We start from the raw sequence: 19132 nt of genomic DNA on the forward strand, positions 1-19132 counted from the left end.
GTTTAAGGAGAGAATATTCTAAATTTACTATATCTAATTGAACACATTTTGCCTTCTTTTCTCATTTCCTCTCTTGGATTCTGTGTTTATAATGTTATTTTAAAATTCTGGTTAGCATCTATTCTAACATCCTGCATGCCTTTATGATTATTGTTTTGCTATTTAAGAGCTTAGTTACATGTTGCATTTAGAGTATAGTTAATTTTTTCACCTTTTAAAAAATTTACCTGTTATTACTTACTTTTTCTCTATGGTAAGATTTATATAGTATTTATTACTTTCAAGGAATTACAAACAAGAACTTAATGTGCATATACCCACATGGACACACATATGTACAAACATACACACATAACAGAACATTATATATGTGTATGTTTATTAGACATGCATATACTTACACATATATACACATACATATATATGTATTAGGCATTTAATATACACACACATATATATTATTTTAATCCTAATAGTCAACTAAGGAAATAAAATTATTAATATCCCCATTATACAAAAGAAGATACTGAACAACAGAGACATTAAAGAACTTGCCTCAAATTTGGATCCATTAAGGGGCATAGGGATTTAAAAAGAGGCAGTCTGGCTCCAATTGATGAGGCATGCTGGCTAAAATACACTGAATATGCAGCACATGTTTGCTTTCCCTATTAGGCATGATATAAAATATTGGCACAGAACATATCTGTGGCAAATGAATTTGGATTCATAAATTATCCTGCAACTATGTGGGAATGATTTCCTCCTACACAATGGCTCCTTTTAAGCCAATGAAGTTGGCCCTTGTAAAGAAAACAATCCTAGATATTCAGTGAATACACTTTTAGCAAAATATAGCCATGGTTACACTTCTTACGGAATAGGGTCAAAGTCAGATTAATAGTGAGAGTATACCCTTCGGCCAAGATATACTGTGAGATCTTAAGAAAAAAAAATCCAAACTCAGTATGATGAAATGTTTTTTTCCTTGCATGCTATAGGAGAAATGATAGTTAGCTATCCCTGGTGGGGAGAGCACTGCTTGAGCTGCTGGACACTCCTCCCCATTCAGAGCACAGAGAAACCTGGACAAAGAAAATCCTTCATCTGACTTAAGCCTGAGATGGCAGAGCAATCAGACACAAGGGGGAATACAGCACACATGCATCTTTAGCGCAGTAGAGACAGACTGTGTCAACAAAGAGTACGGACGGATTTATGAACTGGTACATAATGAGTACTAAGTAAAGATTGCTGCAAATAAACAAAATTGCATCACAGGCAAAGTTTCTTTGAAAAACGTCAGAAGAGTCCAATTATAACTATCTGAAGGAGAACTATGGGAAGGTAGAGTTGGAGAAGCAAATCACAGGATCCATTCAACACTATATGTGACAAAGGAATGAACAGACCACGGGTTTTCACAATTGTCTTCCTCTTCTGGTAACAGAAGCACTTCAATGTGTGTTCATTCCTGGTCTTAGGAAATGATGCAATGAGCTCTTTGTATCTTCTGCAAGTACAGCATGTCCCTCTCTTCTACGTATACTATGAACGTGGAAAGTACCACATTCTTCAACATGTAAAACACTTCCCAACACATTTTATGAGGCCAGCATTACACAAATGACATGAGATACGTAAAACAGATATTATGACAAAGCAAAACCAAAGACCAATATTTCTCATGAATATAAATACAAAAATCTTCAACAAAATATTAGTAAACTGAATACAACAATTTATAGAAAAATAACTATACACCATGAACAAGTGGGATTCATTCTAGTTATGTAAAAATGTTTCAAAACATAAGAATCTAACAATGTATTCTTCCACATAAAAAAGATAAAGCAGAAAATCACATAATGATATTAAATGAAATGGAAAAGTACTTGGCAAAAGACAACAGCCATCGTGATAAAAAGTTTCAGCAATTTAGAAATAAAGAGGAACTTACTCAACTTGATAGAGAACATCTACAAAACAAAAAAAAAACACACAAACAAACAAAAAACCTAGAACTAACATTATACTTAATGGTGAGACTGGATGCTTTCCACCTAAGATAGGGAAAAAAGTAAGGAAGTTCTTTTTCACTATACCTCTTCAATATTGTACTGGAATTCTTTTTTTTATATAATGTTTATTTCATTTATTTTTGAGATAGAGAGAGAGAACGAGCAGGGGAGGGGCAGAGAGAGAGGAAGAGACAATCCTAAGCCCCAAGCATGCTCAGTGTAGAGCTTGATGCTGGCCTTGACCCCATGACCATGAGATCATGACCTGAGCTAAAATCAAGAGTTGGACACTTAACTGACTGAGCCACCCAGGAGCCCCTGTACTGGAATTCTTAACTAGTGCAATGAAATAAGAAAAGAAAAAAGTATACATACTAGAGGGAAAGAACTGTCTTTATCCATGGGTGACATGGTTGTCTATGTAGGAAAGCCCAAAGATTCAAATAAAAAAAATCCTGGGAAAATAAATGAATATAGCAAGAACAGAGGGTACAAGATAAGTATACAAAATCAATTCCATTCACACATACCAGCAGCAAACATTTGGAATCTGAAATGAAAATTTACCATTTAAAATAGCGCCAATAAAATGATATACTTAGGTATATATCTAACATATAAATCTGTGTAGAGCATCTATATGCAGATAACTAGAAAACAATGATGACAGAAGTCCAAGAAAATTAGAATAAATGGAGGGATATTCCATGTTCAGGGATCAAAAAATTCAGTGCTGTTACAAAGTCAATTCTTCCCAATTATATGGAAAGGCAAATTATCTAGCATAGCCAACAAAACACTGAAACAGGAATTAGAGAGTCGACATATTTTTATAGTAAGCAAAGGTAATCATGGAGGAAAGATAATCTTTTCAACAAATGGTGCTAGAACAATTGGGTGTCCATATGCAAAAAGAAAATGAAAGAAAGAAAGAAAGAAAGAAAGAAAGAAAGAAAGAAAGAAAGAAAGAAAGAAAGAAAGAAAGAAAGAAAGAAAGAAAGAAAGAAAAAGAACCAAGACAAAGGTCTAGACTGAATCTAGACAGCTAATTTCATAAAAATTGCTCACAACTGATCACACTCCTAAAAGTAAAATGCATAATTATAAAACTTCTGGAGAGAAATGTAGGATCAAACGAACATTTACTTGGGTTTGGTGATAAGTTTTTCCGTATAAGAAAACACGACACATGAATGACAAAAGTGATAAACTGGACTTTAATAAATTAAAAACTTCTGCTGTATAAGAGAACCTATTAAAACACTGAAAACACAGGCCACAGATTAGAAGAAAATACTTGCAAAATACGTATCTTATATAGGACTTGCTTACAAAATATACAAATAACTACTAAATCTGAACAATAGAAAATATCAACCCAATCAAAAAATGGGCAAAGGATCTTGCAGCAGGATTCATGCAGAGAGAGTCGTGACTCCAAGTCTTTTCTTTCCAGGAAGCAACTTTTTTTACTGCTCAGTTGGGTTCATACCGAAGAACTGAGCCACGAATGCCACGTGGTGTAGTTTTTTATACATTTTCTATTTATTTGTCTCCCATATATGGTAACACACAAACATGCAGTCTGATAAAGTGGTCTCATGTTACAAGGTCATGAGGGACATTGTCACATGTATAGCCAGGTTGCTTTGAGGTTTTTTTTTTTTTTTTTTCGTCTCTTTAGGGAGGGGACCCTACCACAATCTTAACAGGTACCTTGCCAAAGAAGTTATGTGGACAATAAATAATTTTATGAAAAGATAAGAAACATCATTTGACATTAGGGAATTGCAAATTAAAACAGTAATATGATACCACTACCTACATATAATAATGGCTAAAACCCAAAAGGAGTCAAGACCAATTGCTGACTATTCAGTGGAGCAGGAGGAATATTCATTCTCTGATGATGGGATTGCAAAATGGTACAACCACTTTGGAAGACAATTTGATATTTCCTGACAAAACTAGATGTAATCTTGCTGCACAACTCAGCAACAGTGCTCCTGGGTATTTACCGAATGATTTGAAACTTATGTCCAAATAAGATTCTGTGTGCAAATAGTTATAGGTGCCTTATCTTTGATAGCCAAAGGTGCTATTACCAAGATGTTCCTCAATAGAGGACTGGAAAAACAAGCCCCAATAAGTCATATGATGGAATATTATTCAGTGATAAAAAAAATGAGTGATAAAGTCACAAGAGATATGGAGGAAACTTGAATGCATATCTCCAAGTAAAAGAAAGGAGTCTGAAAAGGCTCCATACCACACAATTCACTTATACAACATTTTGGAAAAGGCAAAACTATAGAGACGTTACAAAGATCAGTGCTTGTCATGGGTATGGGGGTGAGGAGAAGAAAGATTTAAATAAGTAAAGCACGGGAAGTATTTTAGGGCTCTGAAACCATTCCAATGATACCATAATAATGGATACATGGCACTATGTATGGGTCTAAACCCAAACAGCTTTACCTAACAGAGTGACTGTTAGTATAAAAAAATTAAATAGGAGTTCATGTGATCCCTGGTAGAAATATAAAATGTGGAAAAAGAAACTAATTATTACAAATGTATGAAACAATCTCATGGAAAGGAATGGGCAAAAGTTGCTATGTAAGTAATTCTGGAAATAAATGGATTAAAACTAAAGGTAAAACCAAACCAAACAAAGCCAAACCAAAAAACAACCTAACAACAACAACAACAACAACAACAACAACAACAACAAAAACACCCAACTCTATGCTTAAGCATTGTGCTCTCATTCACAAAGCTATTTTCTGTGGAGTTACATGTTAACAATTCTGATACTGCTACACATTTATACTGGAAATGAACAAAAAAGTAAATTAATAGCGTTAATAGAAACCAGGTTTATCTCTGATGGAAATGACTACAGAGAAGCAAGATTATGTGGCTAAAATGATTCAAGTGTTGGGGCGCCTGGGTGGCGCAGTCGGTTAAGCGTCCGACTTCAGCCAGGTCACGATCTCGCGGTCCGTGAGTTCGAGCCCCGCGTCGGGCTCTGGGCTGATGGCTCAGAGCCTGGAGCCTGTTTCTGATTCTGTGTCTCCCTCTCTCTCTGCCCCTCCCCCGTTCATGCTCTGTCTCTCTCTGTCCCAAAAAAATAAATAAACGTTTAAAAAAAAAAATGATCCAAGTGTTAATGGATTATAGCTAGACATATTAGCACAAACTCATGTTTACTTTGTTACAAATTCAGATGGTTACAGAAACATGTATAGATGTATGTATATACACAGGTGTGTGTGTGTGTGTGCGCGCATGTGCGTGCGCGTATGTAGCTGAGAAAATCTAGAATACACCCCGCTGGCAATGATCATGCCATGCACTGAGGTTTTGGTTTCTAGTATTATTCTTAATTAAAAGAAAGAAAACCTCCTTGGACAAGTATCTGATTCTAGGCTTGGACTGGAATTGTACAAAATGAGACTAGATTTTCCACAAATTAAGAAAGTGACCACACACACATACACACACACACACACACACACACACACACACACACACACACACAGATTGAGGTATGTCAAAGGGACAGAGAAGCTAACTGAAAGAGCTCCCAATGACCCAAGGTGAAAAAATTTGAACAAAATAAATAAAATCATATTAAATGATAACTGAAAGTTTGAAATAAATATGACATAGTATATATAAGTTCCTGAATAAATAAAGAATAGACAAATCTCTTCTGAAAAAGAACTGCAAGTAATTTATGTTGATAATTCATCCTCAAGGATGAGAAACACAACTCCTACTCCTTAAGTGTGGACTTCACATAGTGACTTCCTTTCAGATAGATAGGTATACACGTAGATTTGTAAATATAGCTGTGTGTGTGTGTGTGTGTGTGTGTGTGTGTGTGTGTGTGTGTGTATGGGAAGGGGAGCATAACTGCATTTGAGAAACCTTTCAAACACAATTTCAGCCAAGTAATCAAGGTTAGCATCAACAGTGATAAGTCATGTTGATATTATGTGCCATTAATATGATATAATACAATGTCACTTTATCTGTGTTCTTCCTCCTGCAAATACGTAATGCCATTCCAACGAGAAGAAAAAATTTAGATAAACCCAGATTAATTCAAAATACCGGTGCTCCTCAAAAATCTCTCAAGGTCATCAAAAACAAGGAAAGTCTGATAAACTGTCAAAGCTAAGAGAAGCACGAGAAGATAAAACTACAAAATACCATGTGGTATTTTGGATGGTATTCTGTAACAGAACAATATTAGGTAAGAATGAAGGGAATCTTAATAACATATAGACTCTAGTTAAGAGTAATGTATAAGTATTTGTTCCTTAATAGTGCCAAATATACTATATTAATGTAAGATATTAAAAATAGGGGATATTGTGTGGGGGATATATGGGGTATCTCTATACTATCTTGACAATTCTACTGTAAATCTAAAACTATTCTAAAATAAAATGTGTTTTTCGTACTGAAATTTTCAAACATGTCTTGTATTATACTGACAGCTCTTTAATTTTTAACATGAACTTCCTTGGCATTTTAGCTTTGAGATATTCAACAGTTATTACATTCCTCTTGAAACCTTTCATTCTCCCAAAGCAATTTTTTTTACAGTGACAATTTATTCTTATACTAGTTTGATCTTTTAATGGGGATTATTTTAAAAAAGATTGTTTTGATGTTTTGATAATGTTGGTAAACATTCACTACTAAGTAGTTTGAATATATTTTGTACATAATCAAAATGTGTATCTATGAGTATTTTAGAACTAAAGTACTGTTGACTAATTTTTAAGTGAATAAGTCACTTAAACATTAATTAAATCAATTAATTTAATTTAAATTTGAATTTAAAATAAAAAAAATAAGTTTAAATCATTAAAAATTAGTATGTCACAAATTACAGGATTGCTCAATCAGGATTTCTAATATTTTTCAATTCAATATCTATTATGAAGTTCGTTTAATAATTATACTACAGAATATATCAAACTGCAGTAAACAGAATTAGAGAGTATTTTATGTGAGCTAGACTAAAATAGGATTCATCTGAAACTTCTTGAAAATCTTTCAGTCTGAGTTTAAAACACAGGAAGGTAAAACGTTCTACCTTTTTAAAGTTATGCTTATTGAGTTTTTTATTTGCTTGTTTTTAATATATGCTGTTAGAGCACTCAGGAAAGCAATTTATATGGAAAATAAACAACTGGCTGACTGTAAGGTGTAGTGCTCAACAAAACGGCAAGTACTCTTTGAATCACAGTTCTAGTGGTGTGGTTTATTTAATTGTAAATCGTACAATAATCACTCTAATTTATTCCTTTCTGTGGTTGCTTTTATGTGCTACCATACATACACACAATTTGTGTAATGCAAGCCATTGGAACTTTGACATTTATGACAAATGAGGCTTTTTGGGGGGCTATTTTCAAGCCGCTGTTAAACATATTTGAGCTGTGTATAATAAGAGGCATTAAAAACAATCAAAACTATCCAATAATGTATTTTTTTCAATATTACTCAGTTAAACATTCCATAGTTTCTAAAATAATTTCTTATTTGACACATGGGTTAAGTAGAAGTGTATTTTGAAGCTTGTATATATGAAAATATTCTAGTTTTGGTTTTTACTAATTGTATTACTATCAGCATGATTTTTAGATCATGAAACTTTATTCTGTTGCTCACACCATCAATTTCCATAAATGTGTCATATAAAAACACAAATGACCTTTTATTGGCCAAGATGAAAAAAAAAGTTAGAACTTGAGAAATAAATATTGTTACAACTTCCATTTGTTCCTATCAATACCCCGTGAACAAACATTAATAGCTAGTCCGGCGCATGTTAATTGTGCTAGATGCAGGCAAAAGAAGACACGGAAGGGAGTTTGTACTTTAAATACAACTAATAAAAGAGAAAAATGAGCCAAAATAATGTCCGAGCCATCTCAATAAGTGATGAAGCAGTGTGCTTAAGTTGGACATAGATGGACTGGACTCCCCAAGCACTGGGATCCCAGAGACGGATTTTCTCCCATAATGTTGAGCACATTTGTAGAGGAGGGGAGCAGAGAAACATCTAGTTTTTGACAACAAAAAGGGGGGATTAACCGCTGAAGAAATGGTCCCCCCACTCCAAAAAAACAAAACAAAACAAAACAAAACAAAACAAAACAAAACAGGAAATGCCTTCACAGCACTAATCTCTTCTTCAGGAGAGCTAGATCAGACCAGCTGAGCTAACTTTTTAATAAGCTACTCAGAAGGAAATGAATCTCCTATACTTGTGTTTTCTCATGAGGATGATATACCTCAACAAAAAATCATATTTATTTTTATCTCTTACTGATAAAACTTTATCGAAAAAAGAAATTTTTTATTCCTCCTTTGGTAAAACATTTTTTTTTAAAGCAATTGCATATGAATGTAATGAGTGTTACTGGTATTGTGAGTTTTCTCTTTTTCTTTTTTCAAAGTTTGTTTAATTTATTCACTTTTGAGAGAGAGAGAGAGAGAGAGAGAGAGAGAGAGAGAGAGAGACTGTGGTAGAGGGAAGAAAGAGAGGGAGAGAGAATCCAAGCAGGCTCTGCTTTGTCAGTGTGGGGCTTGATCACAAACCATGAGATGATGACCTAAGTAGAAATCAAGATTCAGACACTTAACCAACTGAGCCACCCAGGTGCCCCAGGTATTATGAGTTTGGAAATCTTCCTTGTCTAAATTTTCTCTTGTTATTTTTTCTGATATCTCATTTGATAATTAGATTGCATTAAAAATCCCAAGTAAAAGGATTTTATGTGAAGAACTTTGCATTTATTTACTCTTTTTAGTCAGTATTCATTTTGTGCTAAAAGTCAGCATTCTGAAAGTTAACAATTAACTTTCTTTTCTCAAATCTGGATTCTTTTGTTTTTAAAGGTTTTATTTATTTTTTTTTTATCTGTTTTAGTTTTACATAAAATTGAGAGAAATATACAGAAATTTTCCAGATATATCCTGTACTCAGACATGCATAGTCTCTTCCATTATCGGTATCAGACACCAGATCTTACATTGGAACACCATGATCACCCAAAGTCCATTTTTTATTTTACTTCATGGGTTTGGACAAATGTATATTGACATATACCTATCATTATAATATCACCTAAAGGATTTTCACTGTATATCTGGATTTGTGGTTATATTTATATCTCAGTATTTAACATTTTTCTTACTAATATTAATGGTATTGTGGTTTTAATTTCATGTTCCTCTTCTTCATTGTTGGTATCTAGAAAAGCAAAGGAATTTTCTATATTAACCTTGTATTCTTCAAACTTGCTAAAATTGCTTATTTGTTCCAGGAATTTTTATGTTGATTCTTTTGAATCATATGGAATAATATGAAATCCTCAGTTTAAACCACAAAATGCAGAAAAAGAGTGGAAGATAAAAATAGGAATGAAGAAAGGCAACATAAGCAGTAATGAATATGGTAGACATTAATCTAACTGTTTCAAAAATCAATTTGAATGTCAGTGAGGTTGTCATAGTAGATCAAAGCCAAAACCCAACTATATATTGCATATAAATATTTAATTTTTTTTTCAACGTTTATTTATTTTTGGGACAGAGAGAGACAGAGCATGAACAGGGGAGGGGCAGAGAGAGAGGGAGACACAGAATCGGAAACAGGCTCCAGGCTCTGAGCCATCAGCCCAGAGCCTGACGCGGGGCTCGAACTCCCGGACCGCGAGATCGTGACCTGGCTGAAGTCGGACGCTTAACCGACTGCGCCACCCAGGCGCCCCTATATTGCATATAAATACAAAGACACATATAGATTTTAAAAAATAAATGGGCATAGAAAATATACCATTTTAACACTAAGCAGAGGAAAACAGGAGTGGCTGTTTTAATTTCAAACTGAGCAGTCTTTGAAATAAGGAAAGTTATCAGGAAAAAAGAAAGGAAATTAATGATAATAAAGGGGCAATCCCCCAAGAAGACCAAATATTTTTAACATGTATGCGCTTAGTGCATATGTCAAACAACATGAAACAACAAATGATAGAACTGCAATGAGAAAGAAATACACTACCATAGTTGAAGACCTTAGCACTCTTCTCCCAGAAATGGGACAGATTTTAGCAGACCAAAAATCAGTAAGGAAATAGTTGAACTCAACAACACCATCAATCAACTGGGTATAATTGACATCTGTAGACTCTTCTATCCAACAAAAGCAGAACACACATTTTTTTCCCCAAGCACACACGGATATATTAACATTCTTGGCCATAAAACACACCTGAACAAATTTAAAAGAACAGAAATTATACAGTGTCTGCCCTCAGGTCACAATGGAGTTAAACTGGAAATCAAGAACAGGAAAATAACCGAAAAATCCCCCAAATAAGTGGAGATTAAACAACATACTTGTATATAACATATCAGTCGAAGAAGTAGCCCTCAGAGAAATTTCAAAATATCTTGAACTAAATGAAAATGAAAACACATTTGTGTTTGCTTTAGTGAAATAAAATCAGTGCTTGAAGGGAAGTTTATAGCATTAAATACTTAGAAAAGAAGAAAGATTGAAAATCAGTAACCTACAATTTCACCTTGGGAACCAAGAAAAAGAAGAGCTAGTTAAACCTAACTAGCAGAAGGAAAGAAATAAGAAACAGAGCAGAAATTAGTAAAATTGAAAACAAGAAATTAGTAAAGAAAATCAATGAAACCAAAAGCTTATTCTTTGAATGATTAATAAAATTAATAACCCTCTAGCTGGGCTAAGTAAGAAAAAAAGAGATTGAATCCAAATTACTCACATCAGAGATGAAATAGGGACATCAAAATCTATGGAAATTAAAAGGATAATAAAGGAATACTATGAAAAATTCTGCTCACAAATTTTATAACCTAGGTGAAATGGACCAATTTCTTGAAAGACACAATTTTCTCTAAACCACTCAAGAAGAAATAGAGAATCTGAATAGGTCTATATCTATTAGAGAAATTGAATCCCTTGGGTGCAGCAACTTGTTACTTGATATGTCTCCAAAGGCAAGGGAAATAAAAGCAAAGATGAACTATTGGGACCTCATCAAGATAAAAATATTCTTCACAGCAAAGGAAACAATCAATAAAACTAAAAGGCAACTGATGGAATGGGAGAAGATATTTGCAAATGATATATCAGATAAAGGGTTAGTATCAAAAATCTATAAAGAACTTACCAAATTCAATACCCAAAAAACCAAACAATCCAGTGAAGAAATGAGAAGACATGAATAGACACTTTTTCAAAGAAGGCATCCAGATGGCCAACAGACACATGAAAAGATGCTCAACATCACTCATCATCAGGGAAATACAAATCAAAACCACATTGAGATACCACCCCACGCTGGTCAGTGAGGCTAAAATTAACAACTCTGGAAACAACAGACATTGGCAAGGATGCAAAGAAAGGGGAACCCTCTTGCACTGTTGGTGGGAATGCAAACTGGTACAGCCACTCTGAAAAACAGTGAAGAGGTTCCTCAAAAAATTAAAAATAGAATTACCCTATGACCCAGCACTTGCACTACTAGGAATTTATCTAAAGGATACAACAATGCTGCTTCAAAGGGGCACATGCACCCCAATATTTATAGCAGTGCTATCAACAAGCCCAAATGTCCACTGACTGATGAATGCATAAAGATGTGGCATATATATATATATACACATATATATATATATATGTGTATATATATATGCGTACATATACGTATATATGGAGATATATATAATACTATTTGGTGATGAAAAAGGATGAAATCTTGACATTTGCAACAACGTGGATGGAACTGGAAGGTAGTATGCTAAGCGAAATAAGTCAGAGAAAGATATCATGTGATTTCACTCATATCTGGAATTTGAAACACTCAACAGATGATCATAGGGAAAGGGAAGGAAAAATAAGATAAAAACAGAGAGGGAGGCAAACCATAAGGGTCTCTTAAATACAGAGAACAGAGGGTTGATGGGGGGTGGGGAGTGGGGGAAATGAGTGATGAGCATTAAGGAGGGCACTTTTTGGAATGAGCACTGGGTGTTGTATGTAAGTGATGAATCACTGTATTCTAGTCCTGAGGCCAAGACTACACCGTATGTTATCTAAAGTGAAAATTTAAAAAAAAATTATCAATAATCTAAAATAGTAAGCAGTGGATCGATATTCACTGGTGAATTCTTTCAAATACTTTAGGAAGAAATTATGCCAATAACTTACACTATCTTTTTTTAATTTTTTTTTTTTTTTTTTGAGAGACAGCACAAGTGGAGGAGGGGCATAGAGAGAGGGAGGCATAGATAGAGGATCCGAAGCAGGCTCTGCACTGATAGTAGTGAGCCTGATGTGGGGTTCAAACTCACCGACCATGAGATCATGACCTGAGCTGAAGTCAGATGCTCAACCGACTGAGCCACCTAGTGCCCCTACAATCTCTTTCAGAGAGTAGAAGCAGAGGGAATATCTCCTAACTCATTGGATGAAGTTAACATGACCTTAACACCAAAACTAAGATGTTACAAGAAAACTACAGACCAACATTTCATGGATATAGATGCAAAAATTCTCATCTAAATGTTAGCAAATCAAATCTAAAAAAGTATAAAAAAATTATACACCACAACCAAGTAGGATTTGTCCCAGGTATGCAAAAGTGGTTCAGCATTTGAAAATGAATTAATGTAATCCATCACATGAACAGACTAATAAAGAAAAATAAATCACATGATCAGGTTAATAGATGCAAAAAAAAAAAAAAAAAAGAAGCATTTGACAAGATTCACTCCCATTCATGCTAAAATTTGTCAGTAAACTAGAAGAGAATATTTAATTTTATAAAGACTACAAAGTATCTACAGCAAAATCATACTTTGTGTATGGAAACTCAAAACTTTCCTGTTAAGATCAGGTACAAGACAAGGTTATCCCCTCTCATCACTCCTTTTCACCATCGTACTGCAAGTCCTTGCTAAAGCAGTAAGTCAAGAAAAGGAAATAAAAGATACAGGATTGCAAAAGAAGACATAAAACTGTGTTTTCAGATGACATGGTCATCTGTCAAGAATGAAAAGAATTCATATTATTCCATATTTTCACCTTTCTTAGCCTATCAGTTATGCTTTTCTTCCTCACTTTTTTTCAGTGTTTGCCCTAGAATTTGAAGTATACAACTACAAATAATCCAAGTCCAGTTTCAAATAGCACTGTACCACTTCTCTGGCAACATGAGTACCTTATAATAACAAAATATTCCCAATTTTCCCTCCCTTCCATTCTATCATTGCTCTCATACATTTCTCATATACATAAGTATACATCCATATGGATGTATGTACATGCATAAGCATACAAAACCAAATATACATACACACAAACACACACATATACGTATACACACACACACACACACATACACATATATGTATACATGGGGACATGTATATATATATATACATATATAGGTATATATATAAAAAGATTTATATATACATATGAAGACATATGAAGAGATATGAAAGTATAAATACATTAGATTTAAAGTACAATATTTTGCATACATTGCATATGTAAATACATATATACTACATCTGTGGACATGCTTATCATTTCGAAAGCCTATAGACATTTCTAGTGTTTATGGAGAGTATCTTTGGTTATTCTGTTTCAAAATGCCAAAAATTATTTCTTCCTCCTCATAAATGTTACTCTCAGGAATCATTTACCATTTCCATAATTTTTTTGCTTTTGAAGCACCCATAATTACTTTAAATAACTTATGTAAGTGTTTTAATTAAGACTTTCAAATTGAGATGTCATCAGCACTGTTAGCTTCTGAACTAAATTATCAAAAACATTGGGAAATGAATACTTTTTGCAAACATTAAATAAAACTAAACAAATCTTCATATTTATATATATGGCATCATGTTGAATTGCATGTTATTCTCTTTTTTAATCATTTTATGTCATTATTTTGGATTTTATAATACTTATTTTATCTTATTATAACCCATTTTAAAGTTCTTTCACCAAAATTAGTTATCAGATACTCTTACAATTACTTTAAATGGGTGTTATTGGGATTCATTTCCATTTTGAGGAAATTAAAAACCGGAGGTTAAATGAAAAAAAAAAACAGGATTAGAAACTGTATATTTTTATGCTTAATTTGAATCTCTTTAACAATGACACAAACATCCATGTAGGAGACATTCCATTGAAATGAACTTTTAGTTCATGAACATTTTGGAAAGTAAGTGGTTAGAAATCTTCTTTGTAACCATTTCTTGATTCAGTTATGACAAGAAACTAAATTTAGTATCAACTGATAGTTCTATACTCTAAAAGATGCCTGAGAAGTGACCTGATATTGCAGAGTAATGTTGAATGCTAAATTCAAAACAAGGTTAGAATAAAGATTTTTCTAATATAAATTATTAAAATCAAAAGATTTACTAACCTAAAATTGCAATCTTTCAGGTTAGCAATCTATTTCAAACTAATGCTTTCTTCAAGATGTTATAGAGAAATAATTTTTATGTGTATATAATTTTTAGTTTTATAAAAGTTACTATGTGTTTATTAAGTACAAACAATATATTATTCCTTAATTCAATATATTTTTATTAAGCATCTTCTATTTCTAATTTCATTGTCTGGCTCACCAAAATGCTTAAATCTAGAGTTTAAAGTTATATATGCATGTGACTAAGTATTTATACCTTTTTCTTTTTTCTTTTATCCTAGACAAGCTTTAACATAGATGAAGATTATTCTGGAAGACAGAAAACTACAAAATACTTGCAATAAAAGTGATAGGAAAGATATTTAATTGTACAATCTAAATAAATAAAAACTAAAAAGATATAGGAAAGCACTATGCAATGTCAAAATTCAAAGAATTTTCCTTATTTCAAGTGATATATAAACCACTGTCTCCTAAAGATCCACATTCCCTACCATCTATTCTTTGCAAAAGTGATTACCAAAAAGAAGTTAGAAATTATATATCAACTATATGAAACACAGTTGATATATGCCCACCTGTTCACAATACATCGGGACATGCTTCTACTTGCTAAATGGGCTGGAAAAGAAAGAGTATTATGCAAATATGCAAGAAGATACAGTTGTGACTGATGTTTCTGCATGTAAACTGTGCCTATAATAAAGAATATCAAGTAAAAACTTCAGTTGAGTCTGTAATTGTACTTTTGTCAGTCTTCAGAATGCTGAAGTTTGAATCAGTGTTATAGATAAGGGAAAGTACAGCATATGGTCCTTAACAGCCTATTTTCTATTATCAGAAGCATTCTACGTCTCACAATATTTTGAATTACTTGCTATATAAGTGATCAATAAATAAACCTGATTTTTCACTCATATAATCCTATCCAGTTTTAATACAAAAAAGAATATAAAACATATTTTTATTTACACTGAAGTAAAAAAAAAAAAAAAAACTATTAAAAGTGTAGCCTAACTCAAGGTTTGCAAACTGTATTACTAGCTGTCTAAAAATCACTTTGAAAATACTTTCAGATAACCAAGTTGATGATGAGAACATCCCACAATTACTTAATATGATGCCATTTAACATGGAAAACAGTTCACATTTAAGATCTTTAACCCAACTGTCACAATTAAATGTTCCTCAACTTTGAAATTCTTAACCTTTACTTTTCTAAAAGTTTTTGGAATTCATTTTCTTAACAACTCATTAATATATGATTTCTTAAAGGCTTACATTTGGAATGTCACTTGAAAGCATTTTCTATCTAAATAAATGTTTTTCACTAACATCAAGAAATAAAAAAAAGATTTTTTTTCTGTAAATACATTACACTTCTATAGTATTATAGTTAAACAATTTCTTTATGACTTTCAACTGCAAAGTAGAATCTCTACAACATCCTTTTGGAAAAGCACACCAGTTTACTGACAATAAAGTCTCCATGTAGCACTGTTGTAAAGATCCACAAAAAATGACACAAAAGGCTTTTAAATTTTTTTTTCAACGTTTTTTATTTATTTTTGGGACAGAGAGAGACACAGCATGAACGGGGGAGGGGCAGAGAGAGAGGGAGACACAGAATCGGAAACATGCTCCAGGCTCCGAGCCATCAGCCCAGAGCCCAACGCGGGGCTCGAACTCACGGACCGCAAGATCGTGACCCAGCTGAAGTCAGACGCTTAACCGACTGCGCCACCCAGGCGCCCCATACAAAAGCCTTTTAAAAGTATGCCTCTGAATGGTAAAAATACATATTTCACGAAGACAAAATATTTGTCAATCAAAAATAATTTTATCAGATTCTCTCAGTTGAATGATCTCTGTCCTTGGGAATTCAAACTCTCTTACAGTCCCTTCCCACTACTAATACCAGTCTGAAAACAGTGACTGTGTCAAGAAATCCTAGAGGCAGCTTTTTATACTCTCAAGGAATTTTTTAAAATGAAAGACAAGATTTATGCCTATTAAATAAGCTAGACTTTTCAGATTTTCAATCTGCTCTTCCATTATAATGCTGTATTTTTCTACTTTTAATATAATATTTTAGTCTTTTGCTCTACTTTAAAGTGGAAATAAAAAGAAAAAAAAATATTAACTAACACTCTGAAACTCTGAACATAAGTATCCAGAGAGACCATTTAAAACATGAAACTATCTCTTGGACTGTAGTTGTCTAAGATTAATTGGGAGGCAATTGTTAGTGGTTTCTTAACCTCTAATACAACACTGCAGATTAGAATTCTCCATAGGCAAAACATCTTCAAACATACTTTACATAATTTAAGGAATGATTACAAAAGGGAAGAAATTCATTAGCTGGACTTTCTAAGTAAATTTTGAAAATTTATAATTTTAGGCTAGCAGGCATACCACGAACATAGAACCAAATGTGCTAAAGTAACTTTTCTGCTCTCCTCCAAAAGTGGGAGTTGTTTTGTATTTTCTTTCCACAGGAATAATCAATATTATAGATTTTTTTTTGTGAACAAGAGACACTAACCTTTGATCAAGACACATAAGCAACCTTTCACATGGTCTCAAGTAAAAATAAAAGTATTCTTTTGGCTTCTGCTATTTATTTTAAGAGAGGAAAATCACAAAATCCAACTGATTAAAAAGGGGTTATTTGCAGATTATGTGTGTGGACTCCAACGAGCAGTGATACAGAATTTTTACTGATGGATTTATTGTCACTGACTGGCTCTTTTCCACTGCTAGGTCATGGTCCTTCTTTTTCTACTAGATCATTCTTCCTTCTATTATCTCTTCCCAATATTCCTTGCAGCCCAAGTTCTTGTTTGTTCAAGTAACTGAGTTACTCAAGCTTTAATTTTTACAGTGAAATACATATTTTCAGCATGTAACCTCAAATAAAGAATTTCCATACTGTCTTATATATTTTTTAGATCCATAATGACTTTCACCCCTTTTAAATAGTGCTTATATATTTTTTTTATTCAGAAAAACTTTCCAACACGCAATTAGAGCTCATATTCTTCAGGAATATTGCTTGAATTTTGTTATTGCCCCAGAAGAAGCAGAAGACCCAATTCTAATACCAACTGGTTACATTGTACTGAATATTGAGCACCCCTGGAAAATTTACTGAGGACATACTCTGGACAGTAGCATAAGAACAACCACATGTTTATAGCTTATACCTTATGTGAAGGATGTCTCCCCTGAATTGTTGGTTGGGATGCAATTCCTCAAAAAGTGAAGTTTTATGTTCTAAACTTACAAATATACTTAACTGTTCATTAGGCTACTGCGATATTAATAAATTTTTAAGTTGTTTTGATGGGGTTATGACTATTTCCTATAAGAGAAAAGCACCTGCTAGTGTTTAAGGTATAAAAGGTAACATCTATTGTGTTCATCTTTGTTGACTACAACTCTGAAGGCAGTAATAAGAATGATGTGACCCTAGACTCAGAGAATGTAAGTCATGTCTAAAACACTCAGTCAGCACAAAAGTATAGTTTGCCTCACCAGCATCAAAAACCACAATATTAGTCTCTCTGTTTCTCTGGAGTGCACTAAGCTGGCTGTGGGCCATTTCACGTATGTCATAAGGTGACTCTAACCCCATTACTCTCTTTGGGATAAAGAACGTTCATGAACAAAGTATCATTTTGATGCACAGACTAGGAATAAAGATCAGTCAAAGGCATTAGTTAGAGTATAAAACCATGGGGGAAAGGCAGTGCCTGCTTTTCCTCTGTTGGTTTGTAAAGTCGCTGCTTGGTGATGAAGTTAGTTATGCAGCTGTACTAATTAAGTGAATGTCCCAGTGACCACTTGATTGAAGAGATTATTTGAAAAGCATTTTGAATAGAAATATATATATATATATATATATATATACATATATATGTATATATATATACATATATATGTATATATATAGTAAGTAGTAAATGATTTGTAGTTTTCTTGGTTGCTTCTTTCAATGGCACCTTGAATTTTCATCTTTTTTCTATCTTGAACCAAAGCCAACATTCAGTTTTCATACAAATATAATAATTTCCAGTTGGCTAAAATAAAACATAATACTGAATTTTCTCCGATAGCAATGACAAAGGAACTGAAAACCTCCCATTGCCACTTCTCTTTCTTCTCCATGTTTTAATCTTAATAGACAGTTTGCAGTGAACTGAAATTTAGGCACCTGACTGAAATGTTGCTTTGCCTTCCAATTTGAAGTAATCAACAAACTCTAGGTTTTCTTCTTGTTATCTAACATAGGAGCTAAAACAACCCTTAACAGGCTTCAAGGAAGAAAAAAAAAAAAAAACATGCGTTTTTCTCTTGTATCTTGGAATAATGAGCCTTGCTGAAGGGAAGGAGAATTGCTAAGGATAAACTTGGTTGCTCAAACTGCATAAGATCAGCGGTGCATATTATAGAATGCAAATCATTCTGTAATCTTCACATCGTGAAGAAAACATAATATGTACTTTGAAAAATCTGTATGTTGCATATTAAGTAACCTGAAATCTTTAAAGGAATGAGAATTATAATCACAAGTGCTTTACATAGTTT

Source organism: Puma concolor, chromosome E4 (genome assembly GCF_028749965.1).
Source record: "Puma concolor isolate L17-30 chromosome E4, mPumCon1.1.hap2, whole genome shotgun sequence".
In the NCBI taxonomy this organism is placed as follows: domain Eukaryota; kingdom Metazoa; phylum Chordata; class Mammalia; order Carnivora; family Felidae; genus Puma; species Puma concolor.